Below are 27,070 nucleotides of genomic sequence, written 5' to 3'. Positions count from 1 at the left end.
TATTCATAGCTTAAGAATTCTTGGTTGCAGCTTATGGTTAAACATTTTTATCATTTTTCCCCCGAATCTTCCAATACCTATGATTATAATCTACAATTTGTTCTGTAATCAAAATAGGACATTTTATTTCTAAAACTTGGGAGACTTTTCCCCTTCATGTTTCTGTATTATCTGTGATGATACATCAGATCTGAATTGTACTCAGATAAATGCACATAGTTATGCAAAATATCAGTATGTTCAGTGCAATTTTTCCAAAGGCTATAGTTGTGGGATTTTAATATACTTTTACTTGTCATAGTGTCACTGAAAAGGTGGTTGTATTTTTAACAAGTTAAGAATAATGGCTTTGCTATCATTCCCGCAAAGCAGTTACATGAATGCAAATATGTCATGAGGAGCGTATTTATATGTGTAAAATATTCTAGTTACATAATGTATTTTTGAAGGTTTTACTCCTTAACAGCATTCCCATATTTTTATTCATACTAACTTCATTTAACATCTTTTATTTCTTCAAAAAGCTTTTTACTTAGAAATTAATTGCCTCATTGTGCATAGAAATAAATGAAGAATACTCTAGATTTAATTTTAAATCACCATATTGTTTTACTCTTAATTGAGCTATTTTTTGAAGGAGAATAATTTAAATGAGAGTATATGAGAAAATGCCTTGTGGAACAAAGAGCTTTCTTCCCCATTTTAAAATATTAAAGTGTAATTGAGACCCAGGAAGATAACCTCTTTGATGTACAATTGTAGAAGTTTCGACAAATGTGTATGGTTGTGTCACCATCACCAAGATAAAGATACAGGATTTTTTATCACATCTTTTTCCCTGAATCACTTTGTAGTTAACCTACTCTCATCCTCAGCCCCTGGCAACCCAGATCTATTATCTGTCCCTGGAGTTTATCCTTTTCCAGATAGTATTATAAATGGAATTATTTTGTATGAAGCATTTGGAGTCCGACTTTTGTAATGTCACCTTCCACACTTCAGAATCGTCCATGTCGCTGGGATCTTACCACTGAGTAGAATCCCATTCTATGGACATACTATTGTTTGTTCATCCTTTCCTCAACTGAGGAACATTTGGCTTGTTTTCAGGTTGGATAATTATGAATAAGATGTTGTAAATATTCACATAAAAGGTTCTGTGGGAATACGGGTTTTCCTTTTAATAGGATAAACACAGGAGTAGGATTGTTGAGTTTTATGGAGATGCACATTTAATTTTTTTTTTTTTTTTTTTTGTAGAGACAGAGTCTCACTTTATGGCCCTCGGTAGAGTGCTGTGGCATCACACAGCTCACAGCAACCTCCAACTCCTGGGCTTAAGCGATTCTCTTGCCTCAGCCTCCCAAGTAGCTGGGACTACAGGTGCCCGCCACAATGCCCAGCTATTTTTTGGTTGCACTTCAGCCGGGGCCGGGTTTGAACCCGCCACCCTCGGTATATGGGGCCAGCACCCTACTCACTGAGCCACAGGCGCCGCCCCTGCACATTTAATTTTATAACAAACTGTCAAACTGTTTCCAAAGTGGCTGTACTTTTTCATTTCATATAAACAAAGCATGAGAATCTGAAATGTTCTACCCCCTTGCCTGCTCTTGGGATTATCAAGGCAGACTATTGTGGTATGTCATTGCAATTTTAACGTTCATTTCCTGATGTCTAATGATGAGCATCTTTTTTTTTTTTATTAAATCATAGCTGTGTACATTAGTATGATCATGGGGCACCATACACTTGGTTCATAGACTGTTTGACACATTTTCATCACACTATTAACATAGCTTTCGTGGCATTTTCTTAGTTATTTTGTTTACGTGCTGATCATTGCTCTTCCTTTGTGGGCATGTTCAGATGTTTATTTGCTTGTTTATTCATCTTTTTGCTGATAGTTTCTTATTGAATTTTGGAATTTTTAAACATATTCTGGATAAGTGCTTCTTATTATATATGCTTTGAACATAAATTATCCCAGTCTGTCACTTTTAATTCTTTTAACAGTATCTTCCAAAGAGCAAATTTTCTTAATGTGAGTAAGTTAACACAAATGCAGCAAGCCAATTAAAAGGATTGTGCTATTTTATTTAGTGTGTGCTTCTGCGCATGCATGGACAGGACTATGTGTTTAAAATTTAGTGTAAAAATAAAGAAAATATCTGATGGACTTATTAACTGAGTAAATAATGATGTGCTTTTGTTGTAAAAGAGAGGAAACCCAATCATTCCCCATCTGATATAACCAAGCTCCTAGTTTACACACAAGAACAGTAATTTATTTTGTTTCCCTTTGGAATTTATTTTATTGTTTAGGGTTTATCAAGTGTACAAAGAATTAGTTTATGCTGATTGCATTTGTTAGGTAAAGTCCCTCTTATAATTGTTTTCCATCCCCAAGAGGTGTGCCATACACCATAACCTCCATCCGCCTCCCTCCTCCTCTCTTCCCGCTCTCTCATTCTCCTGCCCCCCACCTTAAATTAATTTGAGTTTTTCTCTTATGGGGGTATGTTTAGATTATTTCCTGGAATAATTTCTCACAAATGTAAAAAAGTAGGGTTTCCATATAGGAAGCTTTGAACATGTGTTGTTTATGGGGACAAGAGCTGCTTAGAATTTTAAATACAAATCACTATTAAAATTCTAATCTCAATATTCATAATGAAGCATAGGCAGATGTTCCTCAAATATGGTAGGGTTACATCTTAAAAACTCCATCACAAATTGAAAATATTGTAAGTATCTAATGAACTTAATACACTAAACCCAGGGCTCATAACTTAGTCTCCCATCCCTTAAACATTCTTGCAATGCTTACATTAGGCCATAGCCGGGTGAGATTTGTAAGCAAAGCCTATTTTGTAACAAAAGATTGACTATCTCATGCACTGCATGTTGCTAGCATGGGAGAAGCTCAAAATGTGAAGTTCCTTATGATTTTTTTCATAGCATACTAAAGCTGAAAAATCATTAAGTTGAACCATCATAAGTTGGGGATCATCTGTACTGATAGGTTCAAATGGCCTCTGGGTTTGAATACTATGATTTTTCCCAATTTTGTATTTCAAAAGAAGATCTATGTGGTTGTTATGAGAAATTCAATATAAAATTTCCACTAGAGAAATATTTTCATCAGAGAAAATATTTTCCAAGATGAACCTTTGCTTTACATACTTAGAAGATTTTTAAAGGCTGCAAAGTTAGACAAAATTAGTATATTTTTATCCTAAACATAAAAGGTTATATGTTCTGATTATGCCAAAAAAACTGGAGACAGGATTAATTTGGGGCACACATGTTGGGTCTTTTTTCTTGCTATGGTGGTTCTAATAAAGACTATTTAAATCTGGACTCAGCGCCCGTAGCACGGTGGTTATAGTGCCAGCCACATACACCGAAGTTGGCAAGTTCAAACCAGGCCCACACCAGCTAACCAACAATGACAACTGCAACAAAAAATAGCTGGGCATTGTGGCAGGTGCCTGTAGTCCCAGCTACTTGGGAGGCTGAGGCAAGAGAATCACTTAAGCCCAAGAGTTTTAGGTTGCTGTGATCTGTGATGTCAGGGCACTCTACTGAGAGTGGCAAAGGGAGACTCTGTCTCGAAAAAAAAAAAAAAAAATATATATATATATATACACACACACATATTTTCAAATGTGAATCTTCTGTATTTTATTCTAGAAATGGAAATATCAGACATTAAATAGCTGTGCTCCCTCTTTCACGTTATATGAGATGTGTATAATGGGGGTACAGTTTGGATTGGAATTTTTTTAAAAACAGGACCTCATTACTCAAAAGGAAAAATATCTATAATAGTATAAAAGGGAGATATGATGCATAATAAATTTTGAACATTGTGATGAAAAATATAACATATCCTTCCACAATCTTAAAAAAAATCTTTTAATTGAAGTTTAGTAAACATGTATTATAGAAGGCATCGCATGGCATGATTATACAACTTAATGAAGTTTTACAGCTAAATACTGGACTAGGGTATTTAGCTCTGAGATACATAAAAAAAAAAAAAAGGACAAATTGCCCAGGTTAACCAATATTGCAGAAGCCTGATTCTTTTTTCTTCCAGTTACTACCCCTGTGAGGATTACCCCTACTCCAACTTTTTGACAACATCAATTTGTTTGCCTTTGTCCTCTGTATTTATGTAATCTTCTTTTGTCTTCTTTTCTTTCTGATTTCTTTCTCAACATTAAGTTTGTTGGATTTATCTATGTTTCTCTATGTCATTGAAAATCATCCATTCTCCTGGCTGTGGGATGGTATTCCATTGTGTGAATGCACAAGACGTTACACTTCATTCGGTGATAAGCATTTGAGTAATTGCCACTTGCTGGAGATTATGATTAATTCTGCTAGGAACATTCTGATACATATCTTTGGCATACAACTGCACATTGGCACATTGGATATATTCTTATACCAAAGAGTAGCATTGCTAGATAATCAGCAATATGTATATAAAATGTATACATTTGTTTAGTTTTAGTAGAGTCTAAGAGACTTATAAATTGGTTTTACCAATTTTTATTCCCATTAGTACTTTATAGGAGTCTCAAGAAAATCATGACCTGGTTAACATATTACACTTTCTGTCAATTTTACTTGAACCATTCTTGTGTGTATTTTATGATTTTACATTATTTTAATTTATATTTTCTTGATATATAATTAAGGTGGACATCTTCGTGTATGTTCATTGGTAATCTGCATATCCTCATTTCTAAAATGTTTGTCCAAATCTTATGCCCATCTATACTGGATAAACTGCGCTTTCCTTTTTGACTTATGGAAGAAAGTGATGTAGTCTAGAAATGTGTCCTTAGTTATATTTGATGAATATCTAGTCTCATCTCTGAACTTTTTTCCATAGTGGTAAAGCTGACTTCAAAAAGGAAAATGACTTCCGATAAATGTGAAGTTCATAATTTTAAATCATCTAATTTATATTTTTTCTAATGAATACTTGTGTGCCATTTGAGAAATCTCTCCTATGCACTTTATAATAGTTTCTTCTATTTATCTCCCTAAAAGCTTTATTGATTTTTCTTTCCCATTTTGATCTGCTATCAATCTTTAATTGATTTTTGTAAGGTATGAGGGAGGAATCCATATATATTTTTTCCCAAATAATAGATCCAGCACCCTCAGTTGAAAACATCATTTATTCCTCGATGTAGCCATGTCACTTTTGTCATAAATCAGATAAACACTTCTGTGTGTTGCTTTATTTCTTGACTCCATATTCTATTCCAATGACGAACCAGTTGATTGTTGCATCAATATTACATTGTCCAAATTGTCAGAACAATTTAATAGACGTTGCTGCATAAAGTAAGTTTTTCAGCCGTGTTTGTTTTCTTCAGGATTGCCGTAGCTATTTTTCTCACTTTGCATTTCCATACGAATGTTAGAATCTTTTTGTCCATTTACAAACACATATACATGCACACACACAAACATCTATGTGGTTATTTTGATCGGAACGTCACTAAATCTATAAATTAGGTAGAATCAAGATCTTTAACATTTCACTTCATAAATCCTGGGCGTTCTTGTCTTAATCTCATTTATCTTCTCTCATACTCCTTTCCACTTTTTATTCTATAGTTATTGCACATCTTCTGTTAGATTTATTTACATGTTTGATTTTGCTGCTCTTGTGATCCATATACTTTTAATTTCACTTTTACCTGCACTGATGATATAAATACAATTTATTTAAGTTTTTGCTCTAAACACAGCCTCTCTGCTAAAGTCATTAATTCTAAAAATGTGTCTTTTGATTCTGTTGAATTTTCAATGAAAAGAATCATGTTGTCTTCAGATAATGTTTCATTCCTTTCTTTCTTTTTTTTTTTTATAACCCTACGCTGTCTCTCTCCCTAGCTCCGTTCCTCCCCATTCATATATTCTACTGGTTAGTTATAGAAGGAGTAAAATGTGCAGTAGAAGTGATGATAATATGTACTCTTGTCTCATTCCCAATCCTGGTGGGGGTGGGGGGAAGGCCACAATAATAGGGTGTGATGATTGAATATATATTTTCTGTAATTTCCATTTGCTTCATGTTTTCACTCAATCAGGATATACTTAAATATTCAGTGGATCCATCAGGTCAAAGTTTGAAAGAAGGTAGGAAAAGCAGTTCAGGAAAACATAGATGAAGGAATTATGATGGTTTCATTCCCTAGTCTTTATATTGCCTGTCTAGAGAACAAAGATATTTTAAAAAAAAAACAAGAAAGCAGAAAAAACAATTCAAATACGTGAGTTCTGGATAGTCATCAATGCTTTCTTGGTACTGTGATGTTAGGTTGTGTAAAAGAAAATAACAGAAAAGACTAATTCTATGGCTTCCTCATGTCTAAAACTCTTTGGGGTTGGCATCCGTGACATTGCTAAAAATTACAGTCAGGAAGTCCCATGCCCTGTATAGGGTTGTCATACTTCAAATAATCTGTTGTAAAGTGAGATTTTTCTCTAAATCCCCTAATTTTATTTATAATTTCACTTCATTCTCAGTTGTTATTGAAACTTTAAGGCATGTATTTGAGATTTTTCTTTATCTTTTCAAAGGTTGTGTGTTTAATTTAGAAATACAATATTTGGGTTGTTGCAGCACAACAACAAAATATTGGATTACACTATGGTATAATTCAATAATATATATTATATATATATATTCATTAATTCAAACATATTCATTGAAATGTATGTCCGAAATACTGTGATAATCTATGGGAATACAAAAAGAAAACATACCAGGCTACTATTCACATGAAGAATACTCTATAGCGCAGACATTATTAGATGTATCAAGTATCATCATAAATAATGCATACAATAGTGTGTACAAATACTTCAATTAGGGAGACAAACCCCCTAATCTGCAGCATTAGCCACTCCCCATAGTGTAAATATTCTCCTCCAACAACCAATTTTATGCTATTAATAGTTTAACCATTTGCTCACAAAATTCCTGAAAATTTAAAAAGCTGGGTCTCTCCAGTCAATACAAGCAGGCTGTAGCACATCACTAAATGTAGCAAGCAACAAAAAGCACAAGTGATAACCAAGCGCTAATTTAGGGTGAGACCTAAAAATACAGGCCTTTTTCTCTGGCCAGTGTTGCAAACTGTGTATTAGAAACATCAGCTAAGAAAGCAGGAGGTGGTAGGGAAGATCTCACATAAAAAGCTACATTAGATTTTAAGTGATCAAAACATCTTGGCCCAAATAAAATCTTTCTTCAAGACTAAATGATATGGATGACATTGGGATATACAGTTTCATGCTAATCTTCCCATTGATATGATGGCAACTATTTCATTTATTGGTAAAATTTCTTTTGCAGAATTTGAATTTTGACTCTAGCCTTCTGAAGTGTAAAACCCTCAAATATAACTGAGCCAAAAATATTTTCTAAAGCCAGGTTTTCACTAAGAAATATTTGCTGGCACAACAGGGAAGTATTGAAACAAATGAACAACTTTTACTTAATAATTACATTCTCTTGGTGTACTGGAGGCCAAGCAATATGACAGGCTCTGCCAATTACACAGGGAGGGAGTTAGATATGCTTCCTTTCAAAATGTTGTTCTTAGTTTAGATATGTACACACATATAAAATATATATGCATGTAATTGTCATATAGTGTAATGTCAGTGGAAAAATAGAGTTATAATGGTTATCATAACATGATGCCTGACACAGTCAGAAAATGGCATATGTAACCCAGTGAGTTATCTATTTGAAAACTTTTATTCATTCTTCTAATATATATTGTGGACCTAGTACTTGCTAGGTCCATGGAATATAGTGATGAGAAAAATAAGCATGGTACTTGTAGTCATAAAACCTACATTCTAGTCTTTTGGGGGATGAAAAACTAAACAGAGTAATCACACAAACATGTATCTTGAAAATATATAAAATATTATACAAGAAAGAGGGAAGGTATGTTAGAGGGACATAACAGCTGAGCCTTACTTAATCTATGGTTTATAAAACCTGTTCCTAGGCTGAGTGGGGTGGCTTATACCAGTAATCCTGGCAATCCAGGATGCAGACTTGGGAGGATCCTTTGAGCTTAGGAGTTGGAGACCAGCCTGAGCAAGAGTGTGACTCTGTCTCTACTAAAAATAGAAAAAAATTAGCTGGATGTTGTGATGGGTGCCTATAGTCCTAGCTACTTGGGAGGCTGAGGCAGGAGGATCACTTGAACCCAAGAGTTTGAGGTTGCTGTGAGCCAGGCTGATGCCACGGCACTCTAGGGTGACAGAATGAAATTCTTGTCTCCAAAGATAATAAAATAAAATAACAAAAGATTTTCCCAAGAAAGGGACTTTCGAGTTAAGATAGGAAAGAGGTAAGAGAGTAGGGAGATGAGCGGTGGTGGCCAGGGCAGGCTCAGTATAAGTAACAGCACCAGAAGACCCCAAAGCAGGTGAGGGACTATTTGTCATTGAGAAAGTCATTATGGCTGATGCAAGAGGGCACGGGGGAAGAAAGAAAACAAGATGGGTAAGGTGGGGAAAGTAGGCAAAGGCAAAATTATCATGTTTTGTATGACATATTTAATAAAGTTAATAAAGTTAAACTTCATATTAAGAGATGGAAGAAGTTGTTAAAGAGTTTGGCAAAGGAAACGATCAAAAAGAAAAATATTAATGTGTGTTCCAGATTTCCCAGGACAACATTGCACTAATCACTTTAGGAAAACAACATTTTTTTTTTTTTTAATATTAGTATTTGGATCTTCTCCTTTGGAATTTGCTATTCAGTGCTGATCTTTTGGAATGATCTTAAAGAGAATCCTGAGGCACTCAACTCTCATGTTAATTTTTTTGCTCAAAAAAATCTAACCGTAAAAATGAGATATTTATCTGAAGTTTGAGCCTTCCAGGCCACTTTATAGTTATCTTCTACCAGTATTGCTGCCCCCTATTTTGTCCCTTTGGTTTCCTTTTTCTCTTTCTAGAATTATATGGCTGGATAAAATAGAAATTAAGGCTGATGTCTGAATCACAAGATATTTTTGTTGAACTGTCATTTTTATTTTTTTATTTCAGAATATTACAGAGTATAAACTTTTGGGTTATGCAAATTTCTTTTGTATAGTTTGAGTCAAAGTTATAGATGTCCCACCACTCAGATAGTGTGCACTGTATCTGTTGAGTATGAATTTACCTGTCCCCTACTCCTTGCTCCCACCTGCTTGATTTCCAAGAAGTGTTATTTCCATATGTGCTCATCAGTGTTGATTGTTTAGTTCCAATTTAATAGTGAGTACATGTGGAGCTTCTTTTTCTTTCTTTTTTTTTTAATTGTTTTTATTGTTGCAGTTTGGACAGGGTTGGGTTTGAACTCACCACCCTCAGTATATGGGGCCAGCACTCCACTCACTGAGCCACAGGCACCACCCGTGGAGCTTCTTTTTATATTCTTGTGATACTTCACTTAGAAGCATGGTCTGTACTTCCATCCACATTAATACAAGAGGTATTAGTTCACCATTTTTATAACTGAATAATAGTCCGTGGTATACATATACCATGTTATAATAATTCACTCATGTATTGATGGATACTTGGGTTGTTTCTACATCTTTGCAAGTCAAAATTAGAGTCTTAAGAGGGTTATGAATTTACAGGACTGTTCTTAGCCATGATAGGTGCTTATTTTAAGCAGGTACACTCACCCAGGCAAATAATATCTATTATTGGATGGGGGAGGAAGGAAAGAGCCTATGTCTAATTCTGATATCTACTGCTATTGATACTGGTATTTAAACTCTTGGGCTCTGGATATTATACAGTAGTTTCTTGCTCATTTGCTTAATATTTAGAGTACCTACTATGTGCCAGATGCTTAGGATACATCAGTGAACAAGTCAGACAAATATCTCAGTCCTCATTAAACTTGCATTGCAGGAAAGGGAGACTGATGATAAGCAATAAGCATCATTGGTAAATTCACACATATTAAATTAATATAGATAAATGCATTATAAGATATTATGGATGGTGGTAAGGGCTATGGAATTAAAATAAAAAGAACAGAGTGAGGAGGGTCCAGAATGTTAGGACAGAGGAAAGGATTTAATTAATTTAAATAGAGTGGCTAAAATAAATCTCTTCGAAAAAGAAATCTGAGCCAGGATTTGAATGAGGTGAGGGAGTAAATAAAAACAGTATCCAGAGAAAGAATATTGTGGAAAGAAGAGAAAACTAAAGCAAATACCCTAAGGCGGGGGTTTGCTTAGTATATTCTGGGAATTACAAGAAAGGAGTTCAGCTGCAGAGGTGAGTGGGGGGTGGAGTAGAACAAGATGAAGTCAAGTGGCCACAAGGATCATTGGTGTGGGGCCTTAGGCAATTGGAAAGACTCCGGATTTACTCTCAGTGAAAGTGGGTCCTTAGGTGGTTTTTATAGAACACCACTTGGTTGTATCTTTTGAGAAAAGACTTCAAGAAATGAAGGATATAAATAAGAAGTCTGCAGTAAACCAAGAGATGATGGTAAACAAGACTAGATGGTTACAATAACCGATGAAAGAATTGGATGCTGGAAATATTCTGAAAGGAGAGCCAATTGTATTTGGGTTACAGATGTGAGACAAAAGAGAGAAGTCAGGGATGACTGTACTTTTTTCCTCTTTTTAATCTAAACATCTGTAATGGCATCAACTCAGAAGACTATTAGTGAAGTGGACTATTGGAAAAGATTTTCAATAGATGAAACATCAAAGTAGATGTGTCATGAACGCAGTCAGACATGTAAGTTGAAATTTAAAAAACACATCTGAATTGATATTATTTTGGAAGTCCCTGATACATGTATGCCCCTCAAATCTACTAGACTATATAAGATCACTAGGGGAGTGGATAAAAGATCAGTGGATAAAATACTAAGCTTAGACAAATTCTATATTAAGAAGTTGGGAAAAACAGGAGAAAGTAACAAAGAATGCTGAGAAGAATGACCACAGACACATTTAGAAAACCAATACATGCAGTCTCTTGGTGTCCATGTTAAAATATTTAAGGAGTATGTAGTCATTACGTCAACTGCTGCTGATAGGACTAAGTAACTGGATTTAAACGTATTTAATAAGATGGGTCATTAGTGACATTAACAGTAATAGCTTCGGAGTGAAAACTGGATTTAAGTGGGATTAAAAGATAATGATGGTAGAGTTTCTGGAAATAATGTTAAAATTATGTAGAGTTTTCCTATAAAATAAGAAAAGACATGTAATAGTACTTAGCAGGGGAGAAGAAGATGAATAAAGAACTTTTATGATGGGAAAAATAACAGTATGCTAATCAATGACAATAATAAAATAAACAAGAAATGTTTAGGATGTAGAAGAAATTGGAGAGAATAGCTGGAGATATGCTTGGGGGTAAAAGGTACCTCGTACAGGAGTTCTGGATTATAGAGGAACATAGAAATTATTCTATGAGTAATGGAATTACAGGCGTATAATATAAAAACACCATGTTGCAAAGTGTGTCAGTGTGGTGCTGGGAGTCCATACATATTCCCTTCTAAAAGCTTTAGTTTTCTTTTTTTTTGGCCGGGGCTAGGTTTGAACCCGCCACCTCCGGCATATGGGACCGGCACCCTACTCCTTGAGCCAGAGGCGCCGCCCTGCTTTAGTTTTCTTAGTGAAATCAGAAGGCATCAGCTGCAGGAGGAAAAAGGGGAGAATGTGTGGAATATGAAGATAGAAAAAGTTAGAATTACTACCCATCAAGAACAGTGGAACAGGTTATGGACAATGTTCTTACAATACATTTGGCTATAGCCAACAGAAGACGACAGCAGAGGATCAGGGAAGTGTGGAGGGGTCAGAACTTGTAGTCCACCAACTACCTCTGCCAAGCTGCGGATTGGCAGAGATCATGTTTCCAGTGGGTAATCCTTTCCTACAGCTACAGCTCTCTCCAAAATATAGGAATCATCCCTTTCTCTTGTAACTTGAAGCCTAAAAATGGTAACACCTTACCACTATCTAGTAGCTCTGGAGTGCCTCCTTGTTAGTTCACTAAACCAAAAATGGTGCTCACACGAGACTTTTCTTAGTTACCCCATTAGGGTGTGCCATCTACTTTCTGAACAAAGAATAACTGACACCAGGAGTAAGTCCCAAGAAAGAAACCTTAAAATTAAGATTCTGGGATTCGGTGGTGTCCATATTTTAGAAGAATGTGTATAAGCTTATTGCCAGGGTGAGGATGATAATGGACAACTGTTGGCATCTCATTTCTTAAAAAAAAAAAAAAAAAGATCACCGGCAAAGGAATATGAGAAAGTGATGACTGACAGAATGCAAGGCTTTGTCATCAAGTCGCTCTGGCATTTGGTGGCGATGATAACAATAGAGGTTACTAAGTTTGAAATATGAGCTAGCTCCTTTCAGGACCTAAACAACAGACTAAGAAAAAACAACAGGCTGATTATCTTGGATGCCAACTGTAGTGTTCAGATGAAAGAAATTTTAAACGCAGTTTTAGAGAAGTTTCTTCTGTCCTATAGACAGAGCTTCAAGCCCAGAGTCTAATTTTAACAAAGTAGAATTACAGAACTAATTAAATGTGTAATTCTGCCAGATCTTCATGCTAAGAAAAGGTCCTAGTTGGGAAAGAATAGGGGACTGAGGCATGAGATAAGCACATTAGAGCAGAAACAGATAAAGTTTAGGAATTTAAGTTCTCATAAACACCTAAAACTTGGTTAATGAATGTAGCTCTTTTATAGATAAACTAAGATGGTTGCCTCTTCGTGAAATTCCAATTTGTTCAGGACTCACTCTCTCCACCCTTTATGTTCTGCAGATTTGCAGATAGAGCAAGATGTCAGCACAGTTCAAATGGAGAAATCCAAACACTAATCTGGAAGGAAATAGCCTAACTGCTGAAAGAGTTTTAGGATCTTGCCGATTTGTGTCAATGAGTCTGGAGAGCATGAACTAGAGGGACTCTAAGATTGTGAGGTTGAGGAGCATGAAAATAAAAGACTAGTGTGGGTTTAATTTACTGAAATAAATGCAGTCAGTGAGCATTCAGGATGTGTGTTGGTTTAAGCACTAGAAGTTAATATTAATAGTATTCTTGGATGGTGAAATGAAGACAGACCTGTAGTCAATGAAATTGAGACGCTGGAATTTGCAGGACATACTGAACAGGAAAGGTGTCTGAAGATGAGGAGAATGTTGAGATGAATGCATTCTGTGCATCCTAACCCTTCCCTACTGCAACTTGAGGGAAACCCGAGGGATACATATTTCTCTAGGCTTTTATAGACATTGTGGTGACCATCCTTTTGTAAGCTAGAAGTGAGTGTTGCCTGGAATTGGGCACTCTAATTTCCATGGGGGTAGTGGAATCCTGAGAATCTGGAGTAGAGAGGTGCTCACCTGTTAGCACAACAAGAGACATAATTACATAATGCCCTTTAGAGAGAAGTCACAATCCAAGTTTTGTCCCAAGCATAAATCATTCATAGAATCTCTAGGGATAAAATAGGGGAAAGGGCTACATAGATGCTGTTTGAAATATATAAGTGGGACAATTCTAGGTCTGGTGAGCAGAAAATTTAATTCAAGTTGGTACAGGCCATTTATGGTCTCTTACTCAAGGTCTAGATATAATCCATTTCACAGAAGTCAAGCTATTTTTTTAATAGGGAAACCCAGGTCTCTTTGAATAAATTTCTCAATACAACCACAAGAAAATGTTCTTTTTCCCCCCTATTTTCTCTTAGAGAAACAAGCAACAATTTAATAGAGTGACTGTGGACAGGAGAAAGAAAAATTCAGCCCTTGGGGTTGTAGACACTGGTTTAGGCTGTTGCTAATGCTTAGAGAACTTCAGACACACTGAGTGTTGGGGCTTGTAGAGGTCAGAAGACAAATGTAGTCTTGGCCTAAGTCAAATTAATGGTGTTATTTTCCTAGTATCTAAATAAACAGTGAGGATAAGTCCTTTTACTACATCACGAAATACCCATTATTTCCTCGACTGGGAGAATGTGCACTTTATGGGAAATGGCCTAACTGAAGCTACTGGAATATGCTACCACCCACTAACATACTAAAGGCAATACTGTATTTCTAGGGAGATTTCAGAGATTAGCTTTACCATCAAAGAGTTGAAAAAAAAAAAAAAACAGGAATAATGGTTCCTAGTAAATTTCCATTTAACTCACAAAAGTTTGAGTTTGCCTAGCACAAAAGCCAGGTAGATGCATTTTGAAACATGACTAGATACTTGCAAGTTTAGGAGTAATGGCAAAAATAGCTATTGTTCATTTATTGTTTTCTAACTGAAACAAATCAATATGGCCACTGGAAATAACACACAGATTTTGGTGGAGCTTTCTTGATTCCTTTAAATTACAAAACTTAATCAGAAGCCTGTTGCCTTTATATTGCAAGGGGAACACTACAGTTAACTACTTCATCTGAAGATGTATTTTTGCTGATTTCCTGCTTTATATTATAATAAATCAGAAGGATCTTGACCTTTTTTTACTATTATACAAAACAGTCACATTTGGCTATTAAATTGATACTATGCTAACTGAATATCAGGCAAGAAATAGAAAAAAACATAATTGACATAGACATATGATATAGGATATGAAATAAATTCCAAATATCGCCTGCCAAATCAGAGATGTTCTGGGGACTTATTGCTCTGACCCATGTTGAAAGTACCCCTGAAACATAAGAGATGAATTATGGAGTCATTTGTAGCCACAAAGTAGCGAAATGCTTGATGAAACTCTGGATGTTGAAGGTAATGTGTATCACACCTAGGTATGTAGCTTCAAATCTTTTGTTGCTTAATATTTTAAAACTGAAAACAAAGAAATAAAGCTTCTATACCACCTCACGGCTGTAGAACAAGCAGCCATACTATATGGCTCATACTCAGCACACCAAATAGCATAAAAAATATCTGTAGTAGATGAAAATACCGAGTAGACCTCTGGCAAACTCCAGTGGGGGATTTTATTATGACATCAATTATTCTTCATATGAAAAGCAGACTTTATATTTCTATTAGGCCCTGATAGAGAGTATCAGGGACACCAAGTTACTATATGACTTGAATTTCCTATTATAATGAATGATATTAACTCAAAGAATCCAAAAAGTGGATGTGAACTATAGCATTTCATGCTGTATCAAGCAATTATGAAAAGTATCATTGTATGACCAGCTGGCTTAGAGTTGCATGGGGTGTGTTCTTGTCACATCTTACTACCTACCTAAAGGTGACCCTGAAAGACAATGGTCAAGAAAGAACGTTCTTATGTTTAAAACCTAATCGCCAATCTGTTGGTATTAGGAGGTGTTGCTTTTGCTGGTGTCCCTCAAAGATTGAGGTGTTGCCAATGTGATGGTATTAAGAGGTAGGGCCTTTAAAAAGTGATTAGACCACATGAAGGAAATGAGGGCTCATCCTTCACTAATGAGATTAAGACCCTTATAAAAGAGGCTTCATACTAATTAATGAAGGCTCCTCCCTCACACCTATTATCCTAGCACTTCGGGAGAACAAGATAGCAGGATTACACGAGGTCAGGAGTTGGAGACCAGCCCAAGCACGAGAGAGAATCAGTCTCTTCTAAAAATAGAAGAATTAGCTGGGGGTCTTGGCAAATGCCCATAGGCCCTATAGTCCAGCTACTTGGGAGGATGAGGCAAGAAGATCACTGGAGACCAGGAATTTGAGGTTGCTCTGAGCTATGATGATGCCACTCCACTTTACCCAGGGCAATTGAGTGAGACTCAAAAAAAAAAAAAAAAAAGAAATCCAGGAAGAGAGCCTCCATCAGAACTCAGGTTTGCTGGCACTCTGATTGATCTTGGACATCCAGGCTCCACAGCTATGAGAAAATAAAAAAGAATTTTTTTTTTTGAGGCATCAGTCTATGGTATTTCATTATAGCAGCTAAAATAAACTAAGGCAAAGGATTTTTGCTTCCATCCCATAATCTCATGCTATGTGCACTTAGAAGTCTTAGTCTTCATGATAGAATACAGTATTTGTTTGACTAAATTGGAAGAGAGACTTCCCCCTTATTTTGGATGCAAAGGGCTGCTAAATATTAGGCAGAGAAATGGTTTATTCTATTGTTAATGGTTGAGCTCAATCGTGTGTTTAAATGGTATTGCTTCTACACAATGTAAGCAAAGGAATCACAAGAGTTGAAGGGGTTCACCAGGGTGTTTCTTATACTTCAATAGTAATAAGCAAGTCCATGAAAAAAATTAAAAACCAATAATACCAGGATGACAAAGATCTTAGATTATGTGGGAATTAAACATTGGTTCATCCCATCAGTAACAAAAAAAACACTGTTCATTTGGAATGTTGGTGGACAACAAAAAGAACAGAGAATTGAAGGAGGGATCAAACAGGCATGATACCAACGGAGGCTCGCCTCATGGCCAGCTACAGAGACACAGACTAGAAAAATTAAATATATGTCATTTGACTTTTTCTTTTATCCCTCTTTTCTTACTGTCTTCAAAAAAAGAACAGAAACATTCATTAATGTTTTAAGTTTCAAGTGTGAGTGCAACTCAACTATTAACGTGACAAGCCAACCTGAGGGGATAGCTGCCAGGACCCTGTGAGTTCTTTGTTTAGAGGACATGAGGAAGAAAACCAAGAGTAGAGGCTGGAGGACTCTGTCATTATCTCCCATTTTCACCTCCAGTTCCGGTATGCACCTCTCATCCTGACTGTGACCCTGGGAGCCTCACCTGTGTCAACTGTGGTCCCATGACCTTTGGACAAATGATTGGGATTGACTAAGGGGAAGCCATGGTGGCACACCAAGGGAGGGAGGAGAGTAAGGCCAGGAGCTTTGTTCTGAGTTTCACCACCTCCTATTTCCACTGTTGTAAGTTCCCAGCGTCCCACACACCATGCTTTAATCTCTGTGTCTGTCTATGTAACATGCTCTGTCTGGAATTCTTTCCCCCTTTTTCCTTAGAAACCCCTTATTCCAAATAGATTCGGATGTAGCCTTTTCTGGAAATCCTTTCCTGACTCTTCAAGTCACTCTTGCAACTCTTCTTTTGCACTTTAATTTTATTTTTCTGTATATCGAGGTCATTGTCCTACATATATTATATTGTAACTCCTAGTCTTTAAAGTCTTCTCTTACCCCCAGACAGGTGGCCATATTTTATTCATATTTATGTACTAAGCCATAAACACAATACCTGGCATTTAGTAGGTTCTTGATAATACTTATTAAATGAAATGAGTGAATAGGAGGGAAAGGGTGGAGGATGACATTGGGAGATGTTGGCAGGCAGGGGATTGCCTGGGAGTCTTGGTATATGAGAGGCAGTCTTGGAATACTGGGATGGTGTTGGTAGGTGCAAGGACGGCTGCATAATAAAAGATGTTGAAAGCAAATTTCATGAACACTATGTTTTGTCTATAGATAACTTTAAGTTTTTAATCCAAAGGCTTTGATGCAGTCGTCTCCAATATATCCATCAGTCAAAGGTAAATTGAACAGAGACAATGAGCCTGTGTCTGTAAGAAACAGTATCCTAGAGATGCCAATATGGATTCAGCACACGTTCCTCAGCTGCGCCTCTTCCTAGGTACTTCTGAGCCTGAAGCAAAACGGTTTTTCGAAGCCCACTTCCAGCTCTAAATGCCCTAGCTAAATGCTGAAGGCAGTTTAAAATTGAGCAATTAAGGGCTCAAGAGAAATCCTCATAAACATTTTAAAGACACTTACTGGCTGAGCTGTCCCTGTTTCCGTTAAACTCCTGATCCGCTCTGTCCCCACTCTAAGCTATAACTCTAGGCGTCCACTCCGTGCATTTTGAAAAGCAAGCACAATGAGATGTCTTGATTTATAATTACATTATGAGTTGAATTTTCATATTATAAATGCATCTTCTAAAAAAATTAAGAGAAAGGCATCGTCTATGGGGAAGTGGAAATTTTTTTTGGTTTGACTATGGTGCTCTAACTTAAGAAAATGGTTTGACTATGTGCTCTAACTTAAGAAAGAAAATCAAAAGAATAGAATTTTCAAAAATGAAATAGGACAAGTATCTAAAAGAAACGTATATCTTAAAGCTTAGCATATAAAAGGCATTTAATAAGTATTTTTGAGTGCCTAAATCCTGGATTACATTGAAAATTAATGTAATAAATTACATTAAGGAATTACTATCCTTTCAGCAGAAACCAGAGGCTTTCCTCTTGCCCTGTTTTCTCCACATGTCCAAAGCAGCACATGAAGATTTCTTTACACAGAAGTAAAACATATTTTTCTTCCATCATAATTTGCAAGAATTCAGTGAAAATGTGTAGCTGTTACAAATAGAAATAAAATGTAGATGTTTTGTGGTGACCCATATCTAAATAACACATCTCAAACTGCTTTGTGTAACATGAAAATCAAAGTGTTTGTGTTTTTACTATATATATATATTTAAATATGTTATTCTGGTTCTTATTTTGCAATGTAAAGTAGCAACAGAAATTGTCAGGAAGGAACAAAGGAAAAAAGTGAAAGGGAAAACCTGGAGGTTTAAGGAACAACCAACATCCCAACCGGAAAGAAAGCAGATAAACTGGTATTTCAACCCTCTGCACATTAGACCTCTTTTGTCTTAATTGAACATCACCAATATCTGTGAGGCTGGAGCCTTTCCCAGTAGTGTGCTGTCCATTAACTCATTCAGAGTAAGAATAATCTAGTAAGCTAGATGAAGCTTTATGCTGCTGGGGTTTTTTTGTTTGTTTGTTTGTTTGGCTTCGGGTACAATTGTGCTCACACAGTTGTAGGCAGTTGCCAAAGTGGAAGACAGTGAATGACTCATTATCCACTGAAATAAGATAAGCAGAAAATTAATGAGTTTCCAAGAAATATGTCTCATCATATTTCTCACAACAGTACATGTACTTCTCAGCAGAGTGTAGGAAAAAATCTTGAGAACGTGACCATATAGAAACAAAGCCGATTCAGCACATTAGTTGAAAGAGACAGCAGGCCTCCATATAGTACTCAAAAAGGAAGTACTTAAAAATCACGTTGTGCGGCTCTGCGCCTATAGCTCAAGCGGCTAAGGTGCTAGTCACATGCACCAGAGCTTGTGGGTTCGAATCCAGCCCGTGCCTGCCAAATAACAATGATGGCTGCAACAAAAAATATCTGGGTATTGTGGCAGCACCTGTAGTCCCTGCTACCTGGAGGCTGAGGCAAGAGAATCGCTTAAGCCCAGGAGTTGGAGGTTGCTGTGAGCTGTGATGTCACAGAACTCTACCCAGAGCGACAGCTTGAGGCCCTGTCTCAAAAAAAAAAAAAAAAAAAGAAAAAGAAAAAAAAGAAAGAAAGAAAAATACTTGCAGCTATAGATGTGACCTGTGTGATCCTTTCATCCAACTCCTTGCTTCCTGATTCTATCCCAAGGCAACTACCGATCGTTTTTGTGCCAAGATAGATTTGTCTGTTTTATACAATTTTTACAAAATTGGAATCTTACAGTACGTACTTTTTTTTTTTTTTTGAGACAGAGTCTTCATATGTCACTCTCAGTAAAGTGCTGTGGCATCACAGCTCACAGCAACTTCAAACTCTCTCTTGGGCTTAAGCGATTCTTTTGCCTTGGCTCTTGAGTAGCTGGGACTACAGGTATCTGCCACAACGCCCGGCTATTTTTTGGTTGCAGTTGTCATTGTTGTTTAGCAGGCCCGGCTGGGCTCAAACCCACCAGCTTTGATGTATGTTGACCAACTTTTTATAAAATTTTATGATGAACATTTTGTAAATAAAAGTACGTTAATCTACAATTTCCCATTTTCCCTCTGCATGGCAACTTCAGGGCAACTTTTGTGGTGCTCTATTGTAGTGCATACAAGTGTCAGTTGTATAGGACTCCTTTGGATAAAAATTTTGGTTGTTTCCCATATTTTGGCTATGACAAATTTACAAACCTCCACTTCTGCATAGGTATACGTATTTCCCTTGGATAATTACCTAGACAGGGAATGTCTGGATCACCCGATAGGTCTAAGTTTGTGTATTTAAGAAACTGTGAAACTGTTTCCCAAAGCCGTTGTTCTGTTTTACTTTGGCACCAGCTTTCTGAGGGTTATAGTTATTCTACTTCCTTACCAACATTTCGATACTGCTCGTTTTTTTTTTTTTTTTTCTAGTTGTGCTTTAATTTGCATTTCTCTCATGGTAAATGATGTTGAGTGTCTTCTTACGAACTTGTCATATGTATTTGGGGAAGGGTCTATTGAAATATTTTGAACATTTATATTGGGTTGTTGGTTTTCTTATTGTTGAGCATTCAAGTCTTTATAGGAGGTTGGAAAATTACATCCCCAACTCATTCTAGAAAAAGAGCTCTGTGTCTCATTGCTGAATATCACTATGGTAACCTTGGAAATACTCCCTTTGAGAAACTGTGCACCTATGCCACCACCTTTAGTCCACCCTTCAGAGCAATTTTAGAACTCTTTTTCTGGAGTGATCATCAGAGCTACCTTCATAAAAAGTCAAACAGTTAAGGTCGTGAACTTATCACTATGCACCTACGTTGGCAACGCTGTAGAAACAACTTGGTAAGATTTCATAAGCTTGGCAAGATCAGTGTGTCATGGCTGTGTTTGTGTGGACGTGCAGCAGTGTTTGGCTGAGTGTTATTCATTACTGTTGTTGTGTACTGTGCAAGACAGCTATGTATGATAAGCATTCCAGGAAGAGAGCTGCGACATTGCTTTGCAGGGAGAACTAGGTGCTGGCATTATTGCAAAGTGTTGTTATGGCATTGTTGCACTTCAGAGATGACTGTAGTGATATTTATAATGTAGCACTTTTTCTAGGATGAGTTTGAACTTAATTGTGAGCCATCGCATATTCTAGAAGTGAGTCCTACATCAGATACATGATTTGCAAGTGCTTTCTACTAGTCAGTGGCTTATCTTTTTTATTCTCTCTAATGATGACTTTTGAAGTAGTGATATTTCTAATTTTGATGAACTCTCATTTATTATGCATTTTTCTGGAATGCACTTTTGATATCATATCTAAGGAAAATTTGCATAATTCAAGGTGAAAAAATTCTCTCTTATGATTTCTTCTAAAAGTTTTATGGTTGTAGGCTTTGCATTTAGGTCTGTGATCCATTTTGATTTGAGTTTTGCATAGGATACAAAGTAGCAATCAAGGTTCTTTTCTTTTTCTTTCTTTTTTTTTTTTTTTTTTGAACACGTGGATGTTGCATTCTTGCAGAGATATCTTTTGAAAAGACTATCCTGGGCGGCGCCTGTGGCTCAGTGAGTAGGGTGCCGGCCCCATATACCGAGGGTGGTGGGTTCAAGCCCAGCCCCGGCCAAACTGCAACAAAAAAATAGCCGGGTGTTGTGGCAGACGCCTATAGTCCCAGCTACTCGGGAGGCTGAGGTAAGAGAATCGCCTAAGCCCAGGAGTTGGAGGTTGCTGTGAGCTGTGTGACGCCACGGCCCTCTACCGAGGGCGATAAAGTGAGACTCTGCCTCTACAAAAAAAAAAAAAAAAAAAAAAAAAAAAGACTGTCCTTTCTGTACTGAATTGCTTTTGTACTTGGGTAAAAAATCAATTTTCTGTGTGTATGTAGCTTCATTCCAGACTCTCTATTATGTACCATTACTCTATTTGTCTGCCCCAGGCCACTAGTCCACTTAGTTTAGCTTTACAGTGTGTCTTAAAATAAGGTCGTGGTGGTTCCCCCATTTTGTTTCTGTTTCCACAGTTGTTTGGATTTTTCTAGCTCATTTGAATTTCCAGATGAACATTAGCATCAGCTCATCAAGTTTGAAAAAAACAAATAAATAAAAAGCTGCTAGAATTTTCAATGGTATCACATGTACTTTATTGGGTGGAGTTGACATTTTAGCAACGTAGAGTCTACTGAAAATAGTATGTGCTATTCCATCTGTTTAGGCCATCCTTAATTTCTCTCATGAATGTTTTGAAAGTTTCATTGTTCAGATATTACCACATTTTGTCAAATTTATAATATTTTTATGTTTTAATACTAAGACAAATGGCATTAACATTTTGTGATTATTTCTTAGATAAAGAAATACAATTGATTTTTAAAAATTTATTTTTTATATAGCAGCCTTTCTCAACTCATTTATTAGTTCTGTTAGTTTTTTTTTTTGTAGACTCTGTTATGTTTCTTGTGTAGATAATCATGTAGTCTTTGAATAAAGACACTTTTACTTAGTTTCCAATCTAGATGAATTTCATTCTTTTTTTCTCTCACTGTAATGCACAGGCTCAACCTTTTTGCACAACATTGAATAAAAGTGGCAAGACTAAAAATGTCTGTGTTGTTCTTGATCCTGGGGGAAAATCCATCTTTTACATTAAGTATGATGTAACTGTAAGTTTTTCATCAATGCTTTTTGTAAGGTTTAGAAAGTTCTCCTATATTCATACTTTTATTGACAGTTTTTATCAGGAATATATATTCAGTTTTATCAGATGCTTTCTCTATATCTCTTGAGATGATCACAGGGTGCCAAACTTTAGTTTGGGAATGTGGTAATATTTGAATGTCAAATGACTCTTTAACACATATAAAGATTTAAGTCCCACTTGCTGATGATGAATTATTCTTGGAAAACATTGCACCTGCTGTGCTAATATTCTGCTTAGAACGTTTCCATCTTTGTTTGTACAATGCATTGTTTTGTTTTCTTATAATCTTCCCATCTGGTTTAGATATTGGAGTAATGCTGGCCCCAGAATAAACTAGAAAGTATTCTATCATTTCACTTTTCTGGGAGAGGTTTTAGATAATTGATATAATTTGTTCATTTTTTTGCTTTGTGGAATTTACCAAAGAAATCACTGGAGATTAGAGTTTTCTTTGTGGGAAGATTGTAACCACATACTCAGTTTCTCTAATAGGTATGGGATTATTTACGCTACCTATTTTTCTAAGGGTGAGGTTAGTAAGTGAACTGAATCTTTCAAGAAATCGACCATTTCATCTAAGATGTCAAATTTACTGACATCAAGTTTTTAAATAATATTCCCTTGCTGGGCTTTTAATATCTGTGAAGTCTGTACTAACCTTCCCTCTTTCAATCCAGACATTAGGAATTTGTGTCTTTTTCTTTTCTCTTGGTCAGTCTAACTGAAGATTTGTTGATTTTTTGATCTTCTCAAAGAACTAGCTTGGTTTCATTGATTTTTCTCTATTGTTTTCAGTTGTATTTCTTTGATTTTTCTTTTTGATTTTTCTGTTGCATTTCTTTGATATTTTCCCCTTTCTTCTTCTTACTTTGATTTTAATTTGTTCTTCTTTTTCTACTTTCTTTTTAAGGTAGAATCAGGTCATTGGCTTGAGACAGAAGGTTAAATACATTTTCCCAACCAGGTATTGCTCTCTGAGCACCTTCGAAATTTTTGTATAGATTTTGTTCTATTCAAAATATTTTCATTTTTCTCTTTGATTTCATTTTTGAACTTCTTTTGTATTAGATACACTTTCTTATCTCACTGAAGGATTTTTACATTTGGGGATGTTAGTCTTCTTTTTTTTTTTCCTTTTATTAAGTCATATACACATAGATCATGAATACATTTATGCATTTGTGGGGTATAATGTGTTGATTTTTTTATACAATTTGGAGTACTTATATCAAACTAATATAGCTTTCACTTCATTTACTTAATTATTGTGTTAAGACATTTATATTCTATTTTTGATGGATTTGAATTGTACCCTTGCAATATATTCCATAAGTAGTCTTCTGATAATAAATTCTTTCACTTTTTGGATGTCAAACAAGTGTTTATTTAGCCTTAATTTAAGAAGTTTTTTTCTTGGTATAAAGTTCTACATTGACATGTTTTTATTCCCATGTTTTAAGTATATTTCTCTATTCTCTTAGCTGAATTATTACAATATGTAAATAAATCTTCTGTGATACTTTTGTTCCTGGGTGGGTAATATGTTCTCATGCCTCTCTTATTTTTAGAGTTTCTTTGTTACTATTTTTGACCAATTAGATTGTGATTGACCTTAGAATAATTCTCTTCATGTTGTGTGTATGTATACTTAAAGTTCATTGGGCTTCTTGGGTTTTTAATTCTTTAATCAAATTAGAAATGTTTTAGACCATTTAGAAATGGTCTTGGGTTTTTAATTCTTTAATCAACTTAGAAATGTTTTAGACCATTTAGAAATGTTTAAAAATCCCTTCTTTTTAGTTTCTAAGTGCATATAACAAGGCTATCTGAAATTGTCCCATAGTTCATTGGCCTTCCTTTCATTGTTTTAGTAATTTTTGTTTCTCTTTGTGCTTCATTTTGAATAGGTTCTGTGATTACATCTGTAATTTTATTATCCTTCTTATAGACAGTATTTAGTCTGCCATTGTCTTAATAAATTTTGTGTTACTATAACAGAATACCAGAGACTTAGCAATTTATAACAGAAATTTATTCCTTATGGTTCTGGAACCTGTGAAGTCCAATAGCAAGATGCCAGCATCTGGCGAGGGCCTTCTTGATGCATCATCTCATGCCAGAAGGTGACGTGTAAGAGAGTATTCACAAGAAGTCGAGTTAAGGGGACCCAACTCATTCTTTTTATCAGAAACCTACTCCCTCAATAACTAATAATAACTAAGCCACTCCCATGGCAGCAGCATTAATCACTCTAGTAAGTGGTGACCTAACCATCTTTTGAATGTCCCACCACTCAGCACTGTTGCACTGGAAATTAAATTTTCAACACATGAAATTCAGTGGACACTTAAAACCATAGCAGTTAATTATTCTCAGTTGTTCTGTCCTCTCAGTCATTTAAATTTTTACCTGTAGAAGTTTGGTGTAGGTCTTTTAAAATACTTTTTATTCTCTACGTAAATTATTTAACAAATGGAATGCTGTATAATGACTCTGCTAATTTCCTCGTCTGCTAATTCCAACACCTGTGTCTATTCTGGGTCAGGGTTGATTCATTGATTTTCTCTTCATCATGGAGTGTTATCTTTTTTTGCTTTGCACGTCTGGTAATGTTTCCTTGGATACTAGTCAAAGTAAATTGTACACGTTTGGATTCCGGATATTTTTGAATTCATATAAATGTTCTTGAGTTTTGTCTTAGTATAAAATTAAATTGAAAACTGTTCAATCCTTTTGGGTCTCACTTTTAAAATGTATTAGATTGGACCACAGCTGGGTCTCACCTCATGCCTAGGACTCATTATATCCACTACTGATTATTCTATGTCCACATTTTAGAGTATTCTACAAGTTGACTTAAGAATTAAGAGGTTTTCTGGTTTCCCTATTGGGAAAGGTGTCTATTCTCAGTGTCTGAGTGAGCATTAAACACTGTTCCATTGAATTCTTTTGGATTTTTCCCTCCAAGCTTGGATCATCTCTTCACATATGATGGGATCAGTATTCTGCTGATGATTGAAGAGATATCTCCTGAAATTCTTTGACATTCTATCTCTCTGAAATTTATTCCCTTTCATTACTCTGTCCTGTGATCTCCAGCTGCCTGTTCTTTCCAGATTCTCAGTTGCATCTACAGAACCCAGAGAGCCTGCCAGACTTTGCTTGAGTTTTTCTTCCCTGTGTCATTCTCTTTAGGCAATAATTGAGGAAATCAGAGTCTCACCTGTCTTATTTTCCCTCTGTTTTTCTGGAGTCACAATCTTGCACTATCAAACCATAGTTGGATGTATTTTTTTTGATTTGTATTTGTTTCATGTAGGAGAGTCCATATTACTCTATCCTAGATAGAAGTACAAGTCTGCACTAATTTTATAAACCCCACTGTAGATGATTTAATTATCCTTCATCATAGAATTCATCTATGTGAATTGTGTTTTCAATATAATATTCAAGTGAGATAATTTTCATAGCTTTCACCTTTGTTTATGTATAAGTCATCATCATTGAATGTGGGTTCACTAGACCTCATGATTTATTTTTTTGTTTTTGCACTGGAATCTAGCAAAATACCTAGAATATAGTAGATTGATTGATTAATAAGTGTATGTTAAGGTGAAATATAAAATGTAGACTTTGGTGTTGAATTCCTGCCTGTTATGAACTAAACGTTTGTTTTCCTCTCACACTTGTATGTTAAAGCCCTAACAGTCAGTGTGGTTATATTTGAAGACTGGATCTCTTATGAAATAGGTAAGGTTAAAGGAAGTCATCAAAGGTTAGTGTTCGTCTGAGTAGAGACACTAGTATTTCTCTCTTTCTATGTGTGTAGAAAGAAATCATGTGAGCACATAGAAAGAAAACAGCTGTCTACCAGGTAGGAAGAGAATCCTCACTGGAAACTAATCATGTTAACAGCCTAATCTTGAACTTAAAAAAAAAAAAATTGTATTAAGTCATATATATGTAGATTATGCATACATTTATGCCTTTGTGGGATTCAATGTATTGATTATTTGTACAAATTGGAGTGCTTACATCCTACTAACATAGCTTTCATCTCATTTACTTAATCATAGTGGCAAGACATTTGTGTTCAATACTTGATAGATTTGACTTGTAACCTTGCAATATGCTCCATAGGTGTGGTCCCACCATTAACCGTCTCTCTATTGAAAAATTCCCCTCCCTTCCCATCCCACTCCCCTTCCCTCCTTCATCCCTCCTGGGCTATAGTTGTGATTCATCTCTCATATGAAACTGTGAGTGATTATAAATTGGTTTTATAGTAGTACTGAGTACATTGAATAATTTTTTTTCCATTCCTGAGATACTTTACTAAGAAGAATATTTTCCAGCTCCATCCATGTAAACATAAAATAGGTAAAGTCTCCATCTTTTTATAAATACTGCATAGTATTCCATGGTATACATATACCATGATTTATTAATTTGTTCATGGGTCATTGGGCACTTGGGTTTCTTCCAAGACTTGGCAATTATGAATTGAGCTGCAATGAACAATCTGGTGCAAATATATTTTTTGACAAGTGATTT

Source organism: Nycticebus coucang, chromosome 5 (genome assembly GCF_027406575.1).
Source record: "Nycticebus coucang isolate mNycCou1 chromosome 5, mNycCou1.pri, whole genome shotgun sequence".
In the NCBI taxonomy this organism is placed as follows: domain Eukaryota; kingdom Metazoa; phylum Chordata; class Mammalia; order Primates; family Lorisidae; genus Nycticebus; species Nycticebus coucang.
The sequence above is the reverse complement of the archived record's forward strand: the minus strand, read 5'-3'. Positions refer to the sequence as shown.